The 19,774-nt window shown below is 52.3% G+C and overlaps 2 non-coding genes across 2 annotated transcripts; both read right to left on the bottom strand.

Moving 5' to 3' along the window:
* Positions 1–12,854: 12,854 nt before the first annotated feature.
* On the bottom strand, positions 12,855–12,927 carry TRNAR-UCU. The gene has a single exon. It is a non-coding gene; the product is annotated as a tRNA-Arg (tRNA).
* A 1,910-nt stretch (positions 12,928–14,837) lies between these two features.
* Positions 14,838–14,910, bottom strand: TRNAF-GAA. The gene has a single exon. It is a non-coding gene; the product is annotated as a tRNA-Phe (tRNA).
* Positions 14,911–19,774: the final 4,864 nt, after the last annotated feature.

Here is a 19,774-nt window from a genome sequence, read left to right as displayed (position 1 = left end):
CACTGCAGGTGGATGCCAGAGCCCCCAGCTGCCATTGGGACCCCACGGACCATGGCCACCATGGGCAGCGAGGGGACCCCATGGCCCCCAGCCACCACGGGAAGCGAGGGGACCCCATGGACCCCGGACGCCACAGGCAGCAAGGGGACCCCACAGCCCCCGGCCGCCACAGGCAGCGAGGGGACCCCATGGACCCTGGGCGCCACAGGCAGCGAGGGGACCCCACAGCTCCCAGCCGCCATGGGCGGCGAGGGGACCCCATGGCCCCCGGCCGCCACGGGCAGCGAGGGGACCCCATGGACCCTGGCTGCCACGGACAGTGAGGGGACCCCATGGCCCCCGGCCGCTACGGGCAGCGAGGGGACCCCCCAGCTCCCGGCTGCCACGGGCAGCGAGGGGACCCCATGGACCCTGGGTGCCACGGGCAGCGAGGGGACCCCATGGACCCCGGGTGCCATCGGCAGCAAGGGGACCCCATAGACCACGGGTGCCACGGGCAGCGAGGGGACCCCCCAGCTCCCGGCCGCCATGGGCAGCGAGGAGACCCCATGGCCCCCGGCCGCCACGGGCAGCGAGGGGACCCCATGGACCCTGGGTGCCATGGGCAGCGAGGGGACCCCCCCGGCTCCCGGCCGCCACAGGCAGCGAGGGGACCCCGCAGCCCCCAGCTGCCACAGGCAGGAACTGTCACCCAGCGACCAGCAGAAAACAGCAGCGGGCGAAGGCATCAAGCAAACTCTCAGCTTCTGCTGCTGCCACTCCTTCAACTGGCTCTCGGTTTGCCCTGTTCACTCTGCGTCGCTGCTGCTCCACGGCATTGTCCATCACCCTGCTGCTGAGAGCTCCTGTGTCGCCACTTCCCCTGCTGTCACCTGCCTGTCTCCTGCAGCCACGTAGTGGGGGAACCTCACTACAAGTGCAGACTGGGCAGCCTCTTTCATTGCAACACCATGGGCAGGGCGTGAACCGCCAGCTGGGGGAAACTAACGCCCTGCCCCGCCCCTTCCACCTGAGGCCCCGCCCCTTCTGCAAACACCCCTGTGCCCAGCGTACACCAGCCCTTAGATCCCTCTGGGTATTTCAATGCAGGCACTGACCTGTGAGAGGAAAACATCAGCTCACAAACACAGAGACTGAATTCCCCACATTTCATCTCGCTGCACTTTCCAGAAAGTCACAAAATTCAATTCATTCTTGTTAGGACAGAGAAAAAAATAAGTGACACTAAGTTTTTGGCTCAGTTAAATAAAAGTATGTGTTTAATTAACATAGTAAAAATATGTCCTGATTCCACTAAATAACACCGCAACCGGAAATAAGAAGAGACAAATCTTGTCAGTGACGACTAATTTTGCAAATGATCTTCCCATTATTAATTTCCACGCCGCCCCCGTTGGAGGTCTGGGCACCTCCAGTGTCACTGCTCTGCATTCACCTTCCCCTTAGAATTGTTCTCGGACATTCCCAAATTTGGAAAATTGTGCAGTTCACAATGTGAACAGTGACCCCGGCTCCTTCCTGCACCTGCTCTACATGGCTCCACAGCAGCTTCTCCCCCTGCAGAGTCACCCCAGCACTGCAGTGCAGCCGCCCAGGGTTTTGCAAAAATTAATAATACAGAGTTTGGAGGAAAGTAAACATTTGTGAGTTGTGGAAATAGGAAAAGGCAACAGTTGTGGTGTTACAAGAAGGGCAGTTTTTGGTTTAATAATAAAACCCAGTTATATAAAGGTAACTGTATGTGCAGCTCTGTGCACTCACGTTGGATGGAAGCTTAGTAATTAAATTATACAAGAGGGTCAGGTAAAGTGGCTGCTACCACCACTATGTTTTGTCCCGAGAAGCCTTTACAGCCATTCTGAGGGGAAATGGGCCCTTTGCCCACAGAAACGGTCTATAGGGGACGGCTGCAGGCAGCAGGCGGAGAGATGATCTCATCAAAACGATTTGACTCCTGGGTAATGTAAGCAAAATCACTAAAGGAATGTCAGGGGTTTCTATTGGCACTTAACTTGCCTGCCCCTGGCTGGCTCTGGTTGTACAAGATGGACGTGTAATCGGGGTACAGTTGTGTAAAAAAAAATTATTGCAGTGCAAGGGCTGTTAGACAAAACAAAATGTTTTGTGTAATTGTGTAAGGTTTTAAAAACCTAAACTGAGACTTATGGTTTGTAATATAATGTCATGAAGGTTAAACTATGGAAGGAATGTGCTTTTTCCCAGGACGTGTGCAGTGTATATTGGAGAAAGGGTAAAAGAAATGCAAACAAAACATGGTACTTAGCTCAAACCCCATTAGGGCTCCAAAGGGAGCCACAATAGGTTGTGGTTTCTTTTTCAGATCTGTGTGTTTTGAAGCAGAAGATGAAAGTGGAAAGTAATCAGAACTCAGGTGGAAGTTGATTGTGTCCCTTTTAAGACAGTCTCTGAGCTGCTGATGGCTTTGGATCCAAAAGCCAAGCCCGAAAGCCGGTGTGAATGCAAATGACCTAGCTGATGGGGGAAGGAGAGAACTGCCCATCAGTGGCAGCACAAAGGAGCTGCAAATAATAAATACATCTGGTCAGCAAACAAGCTACTGGAAGACTCAGATTGTGGCCCTCCAGGAAAGGGAGATGAAAAAACAAGTCAAGTCTGAAAATAAGGCGGACAGGTTAACCCTAAGGAGTGTGTGGGTGTATGTACAGTGCTAAAGCTAAATCTACAGCTGTCTCTCAGCTGTTACCTGAGTGTAACCCTTCTGCCCCTCTGAGTTGGCAGCAACAAGGGCCGGGTTCAGTATCCAGGGGTTCCGTTTGAATAACACAATGCAAAACCGGCTCGAGCCCCCACCCAGTGACCTGGGACAATTACCTACCACCCCCCCGGGCGCCTCTAGGAGGCAATACTTCCCCACTCGCAAGCACGAAGTCTGAGTGTAGCAAAATCCTTTTAATAAAGGAGGGAAACAATGTGGCATCACGTTGGAGAGACACCACAAACAGGACTATACACAAACCATGAGCAAAACCCCCCTCCAAGTACATTTGGCACTGTCCTTAGGGTCTTAAGTCCAATCACCCCAAAGTCCAACAACCCAAAAGTCTCAGTCTCCGGTCAGTGCCACCCCAGAGTTCAAAAGTTTATCTGCAGAGTTTTACCCCAGCCTGGGTGGAAATGGGGGCACACAGGGTGCTAGGGACACCTTACGTGGGCCAGGGCCGACTGCCCGCTTCTCCGTGGAGTTCTGCTGTAGCCTTCACCACGACTGGCTCCACCCCACCAGCTGTGCCGCTCCTCCAGCAGACCCGTGAACCACATCAGCCGTCCCCCCACAAACCGCTCCACACTGCTCACTGTTCCATGGGCTGCTCCAACGTGCTGCAGACTGCTCCGCTCTGCCAGCTGCTTGGTGATAGATCTTCTGGCTCTCCCACTTAACACAGCACTCAGTGATCTTAGCTTAGTAAGCTTAGCTCTTTTAGTGATTTCAACTTGTAGGAGAGCCCCACTGCCACATGGCCCAACGTGAATTCAGGTCAGCAGCCTCTAGATGGACTCCTAAAGGATTAAAAATTAGCTCTGATCTTTAACAGTGGAGAGAGGAGGAAGTGCAATTGGTGTTCCAGGCCCTCAAAAGGGGCCCATACCATCAGGTACACACACCAGTCCCCAGCCTCTCTCCCTTCACTGGGTTTTGGAACCCCTGTCCCTTGTCTGGCAAGTACTATTTAATGTAGGTTGAGTCATTTCTGTCATAAAGCAGTCTCATAGTTCCTCATTCACATAATTAAGGTAACAGCCCCTTTTTTTCCTTCCTGCCCCAATAACAAAGAAATTGGGGATTCCACAGTGTGAAAATAACCTTCCCATGCTGCTGTGTGTTATGCTAAGTGGAGTGGGTTTACCAATGCAAATGCACATTCCTAAAATTCCTTTGCCCACTCCTCATAATGTACCACCAGATGTCAGGGTAGGGCTCATCCTGACTCTGCTTACATCCTCCCCCCAGCCGAGAATTTGTCGTCCCGACAAATCACATTCCCTACTATACCAACTTACTGGTCCCCTCCAAAGGGCCTCAGATAGCCCACTTTAGCTTTCACAAACCTGTGTGCTAAAGGTATTGGCTCCTCACTAATCACCCCAGGTGCATCGTAAGTTAGCCGTTTCACTGGTCTTATTACTCTGTCTCGCCTATGAAGAAACTCTGTTGCTGTGGTAGGGGGGACATCCTCTTGAGTGACGGATGGGGAGGTTTCCTGTGAGTTCCCCTCAGATACTGGCATAGGCCCCTGCATTTCTAGTTCTAACCGTGGAGGATCGAAGGTGCTTGGGACATCTTCCATCTGTATGTCGCCACTGTCCAATAATCTGTGTAAGTCATTACATGGGGGTTCCACCAGTGGCTCAGGAGTGTCAGGAATGGGCCTAAATACTTCTGCCATAGGGTTTAGGGCGGAAGAGGAGGTAGTCTCTTTTGATTCAGCTGATCGAGACTGCAATCTTGTCTTCATCCTAGGATACACCATGGTTGTGTCTTCCTCCTCAGATTCACTCTCAGATGTGCTGAGTAGGGGTAGGTTAGCTGCAGGAGGCTGGCTGTCCACGTTGGGAAGTGGCTTTGGTACAGCACCTTCGTTCTGCCCAATTGCCCTGTTGTGGCCCATCTCATAAGGGCTGCCTACCAATTCCCCCACCGGGAGCAAAAGGTTTCTATGCACGGTCTTTGTCTGCCCTGGACCCTCTTCAGGTTTGATCTTGTAGACCGGCAGGTCTCCTAGCTTTTCCATCACCAAGTAAGGTATTGCCTTCCATCTGTCAGCTATCTTGTGTTTGCCAGCAATACCCAAATTTCGCAGCAGGACTCTGTCCCCTGGCTGGAGCTCTTGCGGACGTACTCTAGCATCATATCGATGTTTGTTACGATCTGCATTCTTCTGAGCTGCAGATGCAGCTAAGTGGTAAGCATCCCGCAGCTTTTCTCGTAGTCGGGATACATATTGCTGATGGGTTTCATAGCTATCGCCATCCTCTGATACACCAAAGCACAGGTCTATGGGTAATCTTGGTTCTCGCCCAAACATCAAGAGATATGGGGTGACTCGTAGCATCATTCTTGGTGGCGTTGTAGGCGTGCACCAGAAATGCAACATGTTGGCTCCAGGTTGCCTTCTGCTCTGGCCGCAAAGTCCCTAACATATCCAACAGGGTTCGGTTGAACCTCTCTGGCTGAGGGTCACCCTGCGGGTGATAAGGCGTTGTCCTCGACTTTTTAATTCCTGCTATCCTCAGCACCTCCTTCAGAAGGTGACTCTCAAAGTCTCGTCCCTGATCCGAGTGTATCCGGGCTGGGAATCCATAAACTGAGAAATATTTTTCCCAAAGTACCCGGCGACAGTGGTGGCCCTCTGATCACGTGTGGGATATGCCTGCGCATATCGCGTATAATGGTCGGTCACAACCAGAATGTTCCCAATATTCCTCTTGTCCACTTCTAAAGACAAGAAATCAATGCAAACCAGCTCCAGAGGTTTGTTGCGGGTAAGGTTCTTCTGATATGCAGCCTCGTGGGCAGAGTTTTCCTTTGAACACATCGAGCGCAGGTCTCACATTTCCTGCGAACATCTTCAGCCATCCGGGGCCAATAGAACCTACTTCGGATAAGTTCCAGGGTCCTCTCCATCCCTAAATGTCCAAAGTCATCATGCAGGGCCCTCATGGCCAGGCCTCTGTACTCTTTTGGCAGCACTAGTTGGTTCCGTTGCCTTTGTAGAGGGTCTGTGGTCACACGGTGTAGCTCTCACTGAATCAGTTTTAGCTTGGTACATTCTCTCAATAGTAGTTTGCCCTCTGGGGTAGGTGGGAAAACCGCAGCTGGGCCTCGCCCCTCCCTTTTGGCAAGTAGCGTATCACGAATGTCAATATCTTGCAGCTGGGCTTCCTGCCAGTCAGCCGCATTGAGCACGGGCAAGGGAGATTGGTCCAAAGCAATATAGTTCACTGAAGCAGAAGGCACGCATTCAGGGGGCAGTCCCAAAGCTTCAGCAACGCATCCATGAAGGCTCTCATGGGCCTCTGGCTCTCGGCGACTCACACTGCAAATAGCTCTCACTCCATCCATGGGTATCACAGCAACTCCTGGTGCTTGTGGACGCCTGGACAATGCATCTGCATCTACATTGCTTCTCCCTGATCGGTATTGGATGCTGAAGTCATAGCTAGCCAAAGCGGCCACCCATCTTTGCCCTGTAGCATCCAGTTTAGCACTTGTTAACACATAAGTTAGTGGGTTGTTGTCTGTCCACACCTGGAACTGAGCACCATACAAGTAGTCTCGAAATTTCTCAGTGATGGCCCATTTCAAGGCCAAGAACTCCAGCTTGTGGGTGGGATAGCGTGTTTCACTATCAGACAGTCCTCGGCTGGCAAAGGCTACAGGTTTACGCGTGCCTTCCGCCTCCTGGTACAGTACTGCTCCCAGACCCTCCAAACTGGCATCTGTATGCAGGATAAATGGTTTGCTTGGGTCAGCAAAGACTAGGACAGGGGCATGAGTTAGGCAAGTAATGATTTCTCGAAAAGCCTTTTCACATCTCTCATTCCACCGTGGCCCAAAGGGTTCGAAGGGGCCATAGTGTCTCTGCACGGAAGGCCTTTTATTCCTGGTCTTAGATTTGTTCTTGCTGGACTGATATCCCCTGGTAAGATCATTGAGGGGTTTTACAATTGTAGCATAGTTTTTTACAAATCTGCGGTAGTAGCCACTAAACCCAAGGAAAGTCTTGAGTTCTCTGTAGTTGCTTGGACGTGGCCATGTAGTGAGTGCTTCTATTTTATCAGGATCAGTACTCACACCCTCTTGGGACACGATGTGGCCCACATACTTCACTGAGGTCCTGCAGAACTGGCATTTGTCAATTGAAAGCTTCAAACCATAATCCTCCAACCTATCAAGCACTTTAAGAAGTCTTTCTTCATGCTCTTCCAAAGTTCTTCCAAACACAATCAGGTCATCCAAATAAACTAACACTTGCAGTAAATTCATGTCTACAACAACTTTCTCCATAAGACGTTGAAATGTGGCAGGTGCTCCAGAAATCCCTTGGGGCATGCGTTCGAACTGATAAAACCCTAATGGGCAGATGAAGGCTGTCTTCTCCTTATCTTCTTCACCCAGAGGGATCTGGTAGTATCCACTCCGAAGATCCAACACAGAGAACCACTGGCTTCCCAGTAAACAGTCTAAAGCATCTTGGACTCGAGGCATTGTGTACTGATCAACCACTGTACGGCGGTTCAGGGTGCGGTAGTCAATACACATCCGGATTTTCCCATTCTTTTTACGGACCACCACAATGGGTGAGGCGTATGAGCTGCGGGACTCTGTAATGATGCCATTTGCAGCCAGCTCTTGAAGATGTTGTCGCACATCTTCCATCTCGGAGAGAGCAAGCCTCCTAGATCTCTCTCGGAAAGGTCGGGAGTCATGTAGTCTGATGTTGTGCTCTACTCCTTTTGCACATCCCACATCCCACTCATGCAGTGAGAACACCTTGGGTCTTTCACAAAGTTTCCTCCTCAGACGATCTTTCCACTCCTCCGACAATGGTGAATCTCCAAAGTCAAACTTTGCTGGGTCTATTGTCGGAACTTGAGTCTCACACTGGGGTTTCACAATTGATTCAGGCTCGAAGAGGTCTGCTATCTTTTGTCCTTGCTTCACAACAACATCTCGACTTGTTTCATTAGCAATCAGTATAGTCACCTTTTCCTGGGCTTCAGCAGGTAGGGTTATGACTCCACTGGGGACCAGCACTCCTTCCGGGAGCTCTCCTTCAACTGGCTGCTCTATCATTGCTAATGTCCCTTTACTGCCTTTCAGCCTGGTACTCATGACAAGCACCTCTTGCTCTGTCCTTGCGGGCACTACTAAGGGGGTTGTGCCCATGTACTTCAGTGCCCCAATCGGTAGCTCAGATGTCTCCGTTTAGCACTCTCAATCTTCCTATAGGCTTCAGCACAAAGCGTATGGATCATCAGGGTACTCAGGTACTGGTCCCCAGCCCGTCGTCTGCAGTAATCCGCGAGCACCTTGAAGAGACTGGAGTTGGTCCCTATCAGCACAGACACATCAGAGGTCCCTTTAGGGTCAGGGCATATTAAGGCAGCTGTGTCTACCTCTTCTGTTACCCCAGCAACCTCCTCTGGGAATTCCAGGTGCACTATGACATACCCTTGGTAGGGGTATTCATCCATGCTGAGGCCACACAGACCAATGCCAGTCAGTGGTTGTATAGGCAGGTGCCTAAGCATCTGTTGGTAGAATGACTGAAATATAATAGTCACTTGAGATCCAGTGTCAAGCACGGCTTTACACTCCACCCCTTCAATCCTCACCATGACCTCTGCTCGGCCCTATCAGTCCTGCAGGGATCCCAGCTGGACGGTCTCTTTTGGGGGAATCTTCAAATCCTGTAGGTCTAGGTGGTCTCTGTCCCCAGACCTTCCGGCCGCTACTGGGTCTCTCCCAACTGCTCCTCAGCTTTTCGTACACTAAGGAGGGGTTCTCTTCCTTATGGCAGTTAGTAGCACTGTGCCCATCCTGGCCACACCGATAGCAAAAGAATTGCCCTTTCCCCCTTCGCCGGGGTGGGACAGTGGCTCTAGATACTGACTTCTCCATTGTCACAGTCTGAGGCTCCTTATTCCTGGAAATCTTAGCTCGGTCAACGGTGCTTTGCAGCTCAGCTATCCGTTCTGTCAGGACCTGCATTTGTTGGGCAAGTTCCTCTGTAGTGCTCACCATCAGTACACTGGCCATTTGCAGTGGCATTGTGCTGGCTGGTTCCAATGTTTGGGCTTCCCAACACTCGCTGGCAGCCTGCCTTTCTTCCTCTTCCCTGACCTCCTTTATCAGCTGGGAGTAACTTGGGGGATGATCCTGCCGTTCTCTTAGTCGGAGATGAAGTAGGATCGGGTTCTGATACTGAGTCCCTCTTACAACTTGAGCCAGTCTGGTCTGATCCATCCGCTCAGCAGTCACTGCTCCCCTCATAACAGCTCTCTGAAGCAGTCTCTCCAGCCTCTGTATATAGGCTGAAATTTTCTCACCCCTTTCCTGTCGGGAATCAAGGAATTTACAGTAACTGTCTTCAGGGCTCTCTACGCTCCCAAAGGTATTATCAAGGGCCTCTAGGCAGTCCTTCACACTGACCTTAGGGTCAATGAGCTTCAGGGTGCGAAGCACATCTAATGCTGGGCCACTAAGGCTGTCTATTAGACACCTTCGCTTTTCTACATCAGGTACGGCCCACTCCCGCAGCATTTCAGTGGTATGCTCCAACCAGGGTTCAAACTCCTCTTCCCCAGCAAATAACCTTAACTTACGACAAGAGTTTGACGTAGCATAGGCCAACACAATCTTTTCCAATATATGCCCCAGTGCTTTTGCCCAATCATTGGCTGAGGCTGCCGCCTCTGAGCTAGAGGCTGCAGGACCGGGGCCCAACAAACCCGACATATTAGCCATTATACAAACAGTAATTTCCTCAAAATATAAACACAATTTTTTTCCCCAACACAGCTGAACACTCAACAGGTGCTTGCGAGGGGTACTGACCCAGGGATCCCGGACGAGCCCCCAAAATGTAACCCTTCTGCCCCTCTGAGTTGGCAGCAACAATGGCCGGGTTCAGTATCCAGGGGTTCCGTTTCAATAACGCAATGCAAAACCGGCTCGAGCCCCCACCCAGTGACCTGGGACAATTACCTACCACCCCCCCGGGCGCCTCTAGGAGGCAACACTTCCCCATTCGCAAGCAAAGAGTCTGAGTGTAGCAAAATCCTTTTAATAAAGGAGGAAACAATGTGGCATCACGTTGGAGAGACACCACAAACAGGACTATACACAAACCATGAGCAAAACCCCCTCCAAGTACATTTGGCACTGTCCTTAGGGTCTTAAGTCCAATCACCCCAAAGTCCAACAACCCAAAAGTCTCAGTCTCCGGTCAGTGCCACCCCAGAGTTCAAAAGTTTATCTGCAGAGTTTTACCCCAGCCTGGGTGGAAATGGGGGCACACAGGGTGCTAGGGACACCTTACGTGGGCCAGGGCCGACTGCCCCGCTTCTCCGTGGAGTTCTGCTGCAGCCTTCACCACGACTGGCTCCACTCCACCAGCTGTGCGCTCCTCCAGCAGACCCGTGAACCACGTCAGCCGTCCCCACAAACCGCTCCACACTGCTCACTGTTCCATGGGCTGCTCCAACGTGCTGCAGACTGCTCCGCTCTGCCAGCTGCTTGGTGATAGATCTTCAGGCTCTCCCACCACTTAACACAGCACTCAGTGATCTTAGCTTAGTAAGCTTAGCTCTTTTAGTGATTTCAACTTGTAGTAGGAGAGCCCCACTGCCACATGGCCCAACGTGAATTCAGGTCAGCAGCCTCTAGATGGACTCCTAAAGGATTCAAAATTAGCTCTGCTCTTTAACAGTGGAGAGAGGAGGAAGTGCAATTGGTGTTCCAGGCCCTCAAAAGGGGCCCATACCATCAGGTACACACACCAGTCCCCAGCCTCTCTCCCTTCACTGGGTTTTGGAACCCCTGTCCCTTGTCTGGCAAGTACTATTTAATGTAGGTTGAGTCATTTCTGTCATAAAGCAGTCTCATAGTTCCTCATTCACATAATTAAGGTAACAGCCCCTTTTTTTCCTTCCTGCCCCAATAACAAAGAAATTGGGGATTCCACAGTGTGAAAATAACCTTCCCATGCTGCTGTGTGTTATGCTAAGTGGAGTGGGTTTACCAATGCAAATGCACATTCCTAAAATTCCTTTGCCCACTCCTCATAATGTACCACCAGATGTCAGGGTAGGGCTCATCCTGACTCTGCTTACATGAGGATAAACTTAAACCTTGGTACAGCAGAGAAACTATTGCAAACTTGGTCTGTTGTACAAGAGGGGAAACTGAGGCACACCACTTCATGAATTTCATAAATGACCAGTGAGGGGAGTAATTCACTATCTGACTATAGAACAAAATAAGGACAGCCTGGAGGGAATTCTTCTGTTTTTCCTGCAATTAGCAAGGAAATTTGTAAAAGGAAGTGGTATTATTATTATTAAGCACTAATCTGTCCCCACGGGGGTGTGTGTGTGTGTGGAAATTGTTTCTTTTGTTTTTCAGACACTCTACGAGCAAGCTGGTGCCAGCAAAAGACTAAACCATAATACCATGAATCTATGTTTTGTATAGTTTGTCTGTGGTGTTTGTCTTGTTGTTAGCATTGTTGTGTTTCAATGAACAGAAAAACCTCATGACATGAGTGGGGATGGCTTCAAAAGGCTGACCTGGGGGAAGATGTGTATGGAAATTCAAAATGCTCGACAAGGAGGCCAGCACCTGTGTAATAGCTACCGTGGTATCTGGAAGTGAATCGGCAGCTGAGGTGGGCCCCACAAGCCATATGGGAATAATGAGAAGGGGATTTGCTCGCTGGGAATCAATGGAGGGGTGTGTAAAATGGTGTAAATCCAGAGAAGATGTTTGAATGTGCCCCTCCCTGATGGCCGTGGAGGAGCACACCCAATGGCCCGTGGCAAGGGGTGGACAATTGGGTGTACTGCGTGTGAGGTGTTTTGCTGGAAATGTACATATTACTGGGGGCACAATTACCCCAGCCCCTAACCAAATTCCACACTACACACTGCTCTCTGGGCTTTGGCGCACAGATAGACCTGTGAATCTTCCTGCTGTGAATAATCGAACCAGGGCATATGGCCTGATTCCACAGCACGTGGTTAAGTTGGTTTGGACAATAACCCATTTCTCTGTGGACATTCAATGGACTTATGATATGGACAAAAGCACGAAAACCTGCAGCGGCAGCATATTGCAGCTGCCAGCAACTGGGCATGTTAAGGGCTTGACCCCGTCGAAGGAGGAGAGGAGGTGTTTCGGTGGTGGCCGGGATGCTGGACCATGCGGCAGTGCTCAGGTCTCTCGGTGTTGCTGTGGATTGTTACAGTGGCTGGTGTATTGCTAAGTATACTTGTGTGACGTTGCCTATGGAAATAACCGAGAAGTAATGGAGTAAGCCCCTCCCCCCTGTACTAGACAACCTGGACCCAACCTTCTCGGGCCCACTATAGTGGGAAGTCTGGAACACTAATTGGAACAGGTGTGGCAGGCTCCTACGAGAGAAGGTGCAGGGCCCTGTACTACGCACGGGGCAGTGGGACAAATGGAATATCAGCACCTTCCACCTTGATGCCTGGCCCTATCAGGAAATGTGTCACCATATGTCCTATGTCTTGCTAAGGGGGTGAATGGGAACAGGGACACAGGCAAGGCTCTGTGGCGTCAGGGCTGGGATGGGGACACCGAGGAAGGAAACTGGAATCGTTGCTTGCTGGAAGTTCAACCCAATAAACATCTAATTGTTTGCACCTTGGGACTTTGCGTATTGCTGCTCTGTGTGTACGCAAGAAGGACCCGCTAATGGGAGGGTGAAGGGATAAACCCTCTAACACTAACTAACATCTAACACACATTTCAACCTCTTCTTTTCACACTGTTGCTCATTCTCAGGGGCTGCTTTGTCTCCAGACAGATCCATTCTCTTTCAGGACGGCCTTGCTCTTTCCGTCTGTTTCACTCACTGAGGTGTGGGAGTAAACACTCCTCTTCCCTCTAGTCTCAGACAAACACTAGCATTAATTGTTTGCTACTGAGGGGTTTAGAAAGCATTTGTCAAGATGCCCATTTCTGGGGCATTTTTCCCAAGATCCAATGTTTTGCGTTCAAACATCTCCCAGCTTCCTTGGTGAAAATAAGGCTAAGGTTTCCTTGCAATGTAGAGGCAGTTTTTCACCCCAGATGGGACTTGAACCCACAATCTCTGACTTAGAAAGCCATTGCCTTGTCCATTAGGCCACTGGGGCCCTGTGGAAAAATGGAAATTCAATCTCCTAAATGCATATTTCTCATATTAACTTGGAAGCCAAATAACCTCTTTCTGCACCTTACAGAAATGTCTGCATCCCCTGGCAGCGAGGCTACTGGGCAGGTCACTTACAGAGCTGAGCACCACCTTTCTGCCAGCCATCTTTAGAGAAGAAGGGTCTTTCCCCTGACAGCCACACAGCGCTGCCTAGCATCCCGAGAGCCTCCCTCGTGTTCTCCCGCAGCAGCCGCCTGCCGGTGTGGGTGGGAAAAGGGGACCAGGAAGCACTGCGGCCTCATTACGGGACAGGAGGCCCTCACCACGCCCAGGCCTGCCTCTTGCCTTCAGCCCAGGCAGCCAGAGGAGCCGGGGAGCTCCCTGGCAGGCCACCGCCTCAGCCAGGAAATAAGGAAAAGGGGATGAATGAAGAAGTCAGGAAATAACAAGGAAATGAAGAGGTTTGTCGAATGGGTTTCTGCCCGATTTACCATCTTCTCAGCTACCGCTCAAAGTTAAAGACCTAAAGTCAACCTATCGGCATAAGTATAGATGGTTGGATGGGAATTAAAAGGAGCTGCTGTCACAAGTGTTAGGTGCCTGCAAGCAGCATGCAGACCGTTTAAAACCGCCGCAATTAGAGGCTCAGATGAAACGTTTGCCCTAAATCAGAAACGACAATAGGAGGACCAGCAGAACGCCACTCTAGGTAAACGGCCGAGTAATGGAGGCTGTTAGAGGCAAAAAGTCATTCCTCAAAATTTGGAAATCAGACCCTAGTGAGGATAATAGGAAGGTGCACAAACTCTGGCCTGTTAAGTGTCAAAGTGTAACAAGTCAGGCCAAGAAAGAATCTGAGAAGCAACATGCTAAAGACACAAAAGCTGAGCATAAATCCGGTTAATGCGAGTCCTGGTCTGTCCCCGCAGAAAGGTGAACCCCCTCTGTGGCTGGAGTGAGCTCCTCTAAGCCGACCTCACTACAGACCTGCGCCAGGTAGTGCTCATTGTGAAAATGTTTCCTCTGACGGTTGGGAAAACAGGACCAGCGGTGCTCAGGCTGGCTGACACAATTAACCCCCCCCCCCAACAACAACAACGAACATCATGCAGTCCAGAGGAAGGGAGCCTTTGATCTTCCCTCTCATGCCTTAACTGGGGACCATACACACTAATATAGCAGTAACCAGTGCCACAGAGCACAAAGCCCACCAGTAATGCCCTCCCTGGTTGGAGCTCCACCACCTTCTGTACTCGCACCACAAATGTGACTCCAGCCCCATCATTCTTCCCTGGCCAGGAGGCCCTTCCTCCAATCACCCTCTGCCTATTGAGCTACCCTAGAGTTATTAATGGGCATTTCCTGAACACCCACCATGGCTAAGTCCAGCTGCTCCAAGGCACTGAACATCAAGCACCTCCTCCTGGGCCCCCAAATCCCTTCCACCTTCCACACGGCCACTTTTACAGATGCCCCTTCCCTGGTACTGCCCTTGCTCAGCTGCACAGAGGAGTTTTCATCCCCTATTCCTGCCTGTCACTGCCCAGCAGCCCTCTGGCACCATTCCTGAGGGTCACCCTGTCTTGCTCTCTTCCTGCCATGTTGGGAAAGACAGCTCTCATCCTTAAAGGTCAGGTGGGCCAACTAGGGGCAGAAGCCCATTCTATGTTTTCCTACAGCAGAGCCCAAGATCAGAGACTCACCTTCAGGGCCACCCAGAGGGGAGGCAAGTGGGGCAATTGTTCTGTAACCCTGCAGGGGCCCCATGAGAATACAGTATTGCCACTTTTTTTTTAATGGAAGGGGCCCCCAAAATTGCTTTACCCCAGGGAAACCCTGCTCATCTTGGGTGCAGGCACCACTGGGCTTCTAGAAAACAAGCTGCCCCTGCACAAAGAAGATGAAAGCACCTGCCAAAGCCTGGGAGTGAACCAGGGACCTTTAGATCTTCAGTCTAACGCTCTCCCAACTGAGCTACTTTGGCAGCTGTACACCAGTGTTTTGGCCTGTTGCTTCTCTGCCCGGGATGTTTTTGCAGCAGTTGCACACAAAAAGGACGTCATTGGGAGGTGCCCATGAAGACAAGACTCGCTTTTGCCTGCCTTGCTCAGCTTGACTTGCTGCCTCACCCCGTTCCTGCCCTAGTGCCCGGGTTGACCTGGTGGGGGAAGGGGACTGGAGGCAAGTGGCATGGGGAGGAAGTTGAGCTGGACCCTGAGCTAGACTAGACCCTGGCGGTGAGAGTCTGGCCACCACCTGCCGCCCCACCCTGTTGTCCTGGCTTCCCCCACTGGGCGTCATTTCGGGAGGGAAGTGGGGCTTCTGCCTCCCCTCCCCGATTTTCACACCGCAGAGGAGTGTGAACAGGAAAACGAACGGCTGCTCCACACCCCCACCGGAGGCACCCGACACCCTTAGCTGCTCCCCTTGCTCCCCCCCTGCTGTGCTACTGAGTGGAAGCGTCCTGTGCCCATCACACAGAGCTCGATCAATCAAAACCCTTTTCTGCCAGCACCAGGCCTCCTGCTTCTTACACGGGGCCTGCAAGCGAGGGGGCGGCTGGCACAGCGCCAAGAGTCTAACCTGTGAGGCAGGAGGCGGCTGACGCCCGCAGCCTGCTGGGAGCTCCCAGAAGTTATTAAGGGACAGAGACTCCTCAGTGCCCTTAGTAACAAGGGTTTGGGGGTCACCGAGGCCAGTAAGAGGGTCACTATGTCGGCCCTATAACCCTGGGTGTCAGGTCCCTGTGCAGCTTTGATCTAGAGCTCGGATCCCAACAACCGACCAGCAGCCCACAGCCTCCCCCTGGGTCTGCCCCACCTGGTTCCTCCTTACAGGCCGACCTTACCCCCCTTCCAGCCCCGGATTCGCCCCCTAATCATCCTACTGCCACTCAGAGCCACAGCCGTGGAGGTGCTGAAGGAGGGAGGGGTGACTCCAGGGTGGGGTTCTTCTCTAACGATGGCTGGCAGAAAGGTGGTGCTCAGCTCTGTCAGCCACCTGCCCAGGTGCCTCGCTGCCAGGGGATGCAGACGTTTCTGTAAGGCCATTAAATGGGTATTTGGCTTCTGAGTGAATGTGAGGAATGTGCAATCCTGAGAGGGAATTTCCATCCTTCTTTCTACTGCTCTTCAGGGCCCCAGTGGCCTAATGGATAAGGCATTGGCTTCCTCAGCCTGAGATTGTGGGTTCAAGTCCCAGCTGGGGTAGAAAAACTCCTTCCTTCTTGTAGATTGCAAAGAAGCCTTGGTGTTATTTTCACCAAGGAAACTGGGAGACATTTGAACCCAAAGTACTGGATTTTGGGAGCAATCCCCCAGAAATGGCATCTTCCACTTAACAAATGCTTTCTAAACCCATCAGCAGCAAACAGTTAATACTAGTGTTTGTCTGAGAATAGAGGGAAGGGGAGTGTTTACTCCAAAACATCCATGAGCGAAAGAGACAGAAAGAGCAAGGCCGTCCTGAAAGAGAATGGATCTGTCTGGAGACAAAGCAGAACCTGAGAATGAGCAACAGTGTGAAAAGAAGAACTTCAAATGTGTGTTAGGTGTTAGTTAGGTTGGTCTGACAAATTTCAAGAAAATACCAATGCTCGTAGACTGATGCAGACACTGGCTGCTTCTGATCTTTTACTGAGAGTTCATTGAGAAATATTTTCCTTAACTATGTTATGGAACATTGGGTGGGCTATGAAGGCACCATTCCTCCTGCTTTCGCCCTTTGAGACAACACAGCTACATGGCATGTGGCCAATGCTCACCTTCCAGTCAACTGCTAGAGAAGACAACACAGACAGGGATGGCAGCAGGGCAGCCTGGAGCTCCACAGAGATGGTGGGACCAGGTCTCATCAACGGGGAGGTGGCCACCCCACCATGCACAAGGCTGAGCCAGCAAGTGTGGTGTGTGCTCCACGGTGCTCCTACTCACTGCACATGGTGGTGGAGGGCAGTTACTGAGTTCGGTTGGTCTGGCAAATTTAGGGCTTGGCTACACTTGCAGATTTAGAGCACTGGGAGTGAAACCACAGCAGGGAAACCGCTGCCGTGTGTTCACACTGACAGCTGCAAGCGCACTGGAGTGGCCACATTAGCAGCTCTGGCAATGCCACAGAGAGCAGTGCACTGGGGTAACTATCCCAGTGTGCAAGTGGCTGCAACGTGCTTTTCAAATGGGGGACGGGGGTGGAGTGTGACAGGGAGTGTGTTGTGTGTACGTGGGGGAAGAGACAGTGTGTTTGGAAATCAGTGTGTTTGGGGGGGCTGAGAGTGTGTCAGGTTTGCGGTGGGAATCCTGTAGTTCAGATGACTTCACGCCTGGGCATTGGGATTCTTTACCAGTTTCTCTGGCATTGGGGTAGCTTTGTGCTCACAGCTGTGATGGCCGAGTGGTTAAGGTGTTGGAGTTGAAATCTCTCCCCACCCCAAGTAAATCCTGTTCTGCTCCTTTCATAGAGATGCCTGGGACACCCCCTCACACTGTGTCCCTGAGGGGTCAGGCAAACTCTCAGCACCTGAAGCCTCTGCCACTCACCTGGTGCCCCATAGATCAGCCATAGCCCTGGTTCTGCTCCTCTCTCTAGAGTGTGAAAGGAGCCAAGTCAGCGACTCCATGGGAGCTACGGGGCTGCAGAACCAACAGAGCAAAAATAGGTGCTCAGTGCCCACTGGCAACCAGCTCCCCCGCCCCACTACAGGCCTTGCTGACAAGCTCCTCCTCTTCCCCTTCAGCCCCTCCCACCTGCCAGTGATCAGCTGTTCAGTGGGGTGAGGGAGGCGCTGGGCGGGGAGGGGGAGGAGAAGGGACAGTAAGAGGTGGGGGAGGGAGAGGAATGGGGCGGGAAGGCAGGGCGGGAAGAGATGGGATGGGGGGGGGGGCTTGGGGGATGGGTTGGTGTGGGGGCAGGGCCTGGGGAGGAAATGGGGGATTTGTCACAGACCCCTCTAGGGCCGGCCCTGATGGGAAGCACCGACTATCACAGTGACAATTCAACTGACCAGCCTTGCGGGGGAGGCTGAGGGAGATCTGCACTCACCAGGTCTCTTCTCTCCCCCACGGTGAGCCAGACACTGCTCTCTCCTGGCTCTCACTCTAGCAGCTGGACACCAAGGAGCCATTTCCCCACAGGAAGTGCATCGAGTGCCCCTGTGGTGCTGGGGGGCTGGCGCTGCTGCTGCCTGTGGGGCTGGCAGGGGGGCTGATGTCTGCACAGACTCTCAGCTGCCAGGCCGGAGGGGGCACTTGGGACCTTACCAGACTGGCTCAGTGAAGACGGGGGGTTGACAAAGCAATACAGACGCTCTCCAGAGCATGGAGCAGCAGCCGCCCATGCAGCCAGGCAATGAGCATTTCCCACAGCCTGGAGCCAAGGGGGAGGCGGCAGCTGCTGTTCCAGCTCCTCGGGGACAGGCCCTGTCAGCCAACAGCCACTTCTTACTCCCCACAGCTAAGGGCGTTGGCTTCCTCCGGTGGGGGTGTGGAGCAGCCGTTCGTTTTCCTGTCCTTTTTGTGTGCAACTGCTGACAAACACATCCCAGACAGAGAAGCAACAGGCCAAAAAACTATTATGCAGCTGCCAAAGTAACTCAGTTGGGAGATTGTTAGACTGAAGATCTAAAGGTCCCTGGTTCAATCCCAGGCTTTGGTGGGTCCTTTCATCTCTCTTTGTGCAGTGGTGGCTTGTTTTCTGGGAGCACAGCAGTGCCTGCACCCAAGGTGAGTCCCTGAGCTTGGGCTCTGCAGTAGGAAAACATAGAATGGGCTTCTGCTCCTAGTTGGCCCACCTAACCTTTAACAAGAAGAGATGGGAGCTGTCTTTCCCAACATAGCAGGAAGAGAGCGAGGCAGGTTGACCCTCAGGAATGGTGCCAGAGGGCTGCTGGGCAGTGACAGGCAGGGATTGGGGATGGAAGCTCCTCTGCGCAGCTGAGCAAGGGCAGTACCAGGGAAGGGGCATCTGTAAAAGTGACCCAGCAACACCTCTCCTCCTCTGGGCACCTGGAGCAGAGGCGGCTGGTGCTGACAGCTCCAAGGGAAGCTTAAAAGCCACAGAGCAACTGAGGTCAGGACTGGAGGAGGGCAGGACCATGCCTAGGTGTGGCTTTCAGACAGGCACAAAAACACCCAGTCAGGCTGCTCCCTGCCATGCCAAACACCCACTGAAGGTCACCAGCATGCGGGGCGGCTGCTGATGCTCTGTGGCCAACGTCCCAAGATGGTAGGAAAGCAGGGCCAGCCCCCATGGTGGGGCCTCTGACTGGTCCCACTCAAGGTGCTGACTTTTGCAGTGGGGCAGGAGATTTTACCCCAAGAGGCTTTTCCCCAGCTGGCGAGAAGCAGAGAAACACCCAGGCTCCGAAGACGCTATGTAGCAAGTACCCTCCAGCACAGGGACAGGCGCACACGCTAGCCCGGGAAGCCGCCCACTTTCTTTGGCAAGTCAGGAAGGGCAAAGGCTGGAAGCGCCTGGGGCTCATGCCCCAGCCTTTGTGACTCCCACCCCCCAACTTCTTCCCGGGGCTCTACCTGAAGTCAGAGCATTGGCCTGAGCGGCCAAGAAGAGTTTCTAGCCTTGAACGGAGCAGGATGTTCAGCACAACTGCAGAAACACAACCACCAAGGGACTTGACCCCTCAGTTTTCTGATCCACACTCAGACACCTTATCCATTAGGCCACCTGGTAACATGATAAAAACCCCTCCAAGCTCTTCTTTGGAAAAGGGGGACATTGTTCTTCTCAGGTCATCTGCTGAGGGGGGCTGAGACTCTCTGGGCACAAGAAGTCGAGTTCCCAGTGAGATGTGAGACTTAATTCTCTGGAGCAAGGTGCAGGGCTTTGGCAGGGAG

Source organism: Mauremys reevesii, linkage group 23 (assembly GCF_016161935.1).
Source record: "Mauremys reevesii isolate NIE-2019 linkage group 23, ASM1616193v1, whole genome shotgun sequence".
Taxonomy (NCBI): Eukaryota; Metazoa; Chordata; order Testudines; family Geoemydidae; genus Mauremys; species Mauremys reevesii.
Note: the sequence above shows the minus strand (reverse complement) of the source record. Positions and strands in the feature narration are given on the sequence as shown.